Source organism: Eubalaena glacialis, chromosome 1, assembly GCF_028564815.1.
Source record: "Eubalaena glacialis isolate mEubGla1 chromosome 1, mEubGla1.1.hap2.+ XY, whole genome shotgun sequence".
Taxonomy (NCBI): domain Eukaryota; kingdom Metazoa; phylum Chordata; class Mammalia; order Artiodactyla; family Balaenidae; genus Eubalaena; species Eubalaena glacialis.
Genome location: NC_083716.1, coordinates 232476679 through 232478812, shown reverse-complemented (window position 1 = coordinate 232478812; position 2134 = coordinate 232476679).

Genomic DNA, 2134 nt, shown 5'->3' with positions numbered 1-2134 from the left:
CCATGTGCCCTGGACCCTGTGGGCCACAACTAGAGAGAAGCCTGCCCCCTGCAACGAAGAGCCTGCACACTGCAACTAGGACCCGATGGAGCCAAAAGTAAATATTTTTTAAAAATTAAAAAAAATAAAATTACTTGTTTATAAGTATCTTATGTAGAGAGACTTTGCAACTCTCTAAATATTCCTATTTCTTATCCTACTTATCCCCACTCATTTTAGCATCTACTGGTAATTCTTGCCTGACACAGTTATTACTGCGGTATTTGCCAAGTGGTGGTTTTCAATTTTCCTTATTTTACATTTATGGGTTAGAATTCTACTATGAGGAAGGCTTTTCCCTTCACCTTTCTCTGTCCCTCCCTCCCTCCCTTCCTTCCTTTCTTCATTCATTTACTTATTTTTTTTTTTTAAAGGAATTCCTTTATTTTTATTTTATTTATTTATTTATTTATTTTTGGCTGTGTTGGGTCTTCGTTTCTGTGCGAGGGCTTTCTCTAGTTGCGGCAAGCGGGGGCCACTCTTCATCGCGGTGCGCGGGCCTCTCACTATCGCGGCCTCTCTTGTTGTGGAGCACAGGCTCCAGACGCGCAGGCTCAGTAGTCGTGGCTCACGGGCCTAGTTGCTCCGCGGCATGTGGGATCTTCCCAGACCAGGGCTCGAACCCGTGTCCCCTGCATTGGCAGGCAGATTCTCAACCACTGCGCCACCAGGGAAGCCCCTACTTATTTATTTATTTATTTATTTGGCTGCACTGTGTGGCTTGTGGGAATCTTAGTTCCCCAACCAGGGATTGAAACTGGGCCCTCGCAGTGAAAGCACGGAGTCCTAACCATTGGACTACCAGTGAATTCCTCCTCCTTTATTTCTTCATTCATTCAAGTATTTATATTGATACGGACTCACAGATTCTTATTTTATTCTATAGGTTCTTATTCTGTGAACTATCATCCATTACTGTCATTACTTATTTTGTCTGTCAGATTGTCCCTGATTTGGCATGGGGACATCCAGATTGCCTCCTGTATCTATTGACATGTCCCAATATGTCCCCATTACTGTTTGAGCTCTTCCTTCCCTTTTGGCACCATAAAATGTTGGAGGCTCCCCTCATACTTTCCTTGCTGCAGCCCTGGAAATAGCCATTTCTCCAAGGAGTCTTGGTGCCCTTTATTGGAGAATGGGTTTGGATACCAAGATCCAGGAGCTGGGTGAGTTCACTGGTGTTGGGCGTTACAACTTTCAGGCCCTCTCAGTGGACAGTTAGGAAGCGTATGTGCACACACATGCACATCCAAAGCTATTTCTATATCTATTGATACGTATTTTGAAAACCGTGAGTTCACACTGATGCCCCTAGTTCCAGTTCAACACCACAGTGTTTATTTTGGCCTACCCCCTTCCTTCTTTCTTTTTTTTTTTTTTTTAATTTATTTATTTTGGCTGTGTTGGGTCTTTGTTGCTGCACGCAGGCTTTCTCTAGTTGCGGTGAGCGGGGACTACTCTTTGTTGCGGTGCACGGGCTTCTTATTGCGGTGGCTTCTCTTGTGGAGCACGGGCTCTAGGCGTGCAGGCTTCAGTAGTTGTGGCACATGGGCTCAGTAGCTGTGGCGCACAGGCTTAGTTGCTCCATGGCATGTGGGATCTTCCCGGACCAGGGCTCGAACCTGTGTCCCCTGCATTGGCAGGCGGATTCTTTTTTTTTTTTTTTTAACATCTTTATTGGAGTATAATTGCTTTACAGTGGTGTGTTAGTTTCTGCTTTATAACAAAGTGAATCAGCTATACATATACATATATCCACATAGCTCCTCCCTCTTGTGTCTCCCTCCCATCCTCCCTATCCCACCCCAGCAGGCGGATTCTTAGCCACTGCGCCACCAGGGAAGCCCCCCTTCCTTATTTCTAATTCATTTTTCTGACAGTGAGAAAGCTGGCTCTCATTAGTCACCATATATTTATTTGCTTAGTGCTAGAATACACATAAGCAGTTTCTGAATTTCTAACTCACAGCTCTGAAAAACAGACCTACTACTTAGAGTACAATACTGTGCAGTTTTTTCCCTTTAGTCTTTTTTAAAAAAAATTTTCATTTATTTACTTATTTATTTATGGCTGTGTTGGGTCTTCGTTTCTG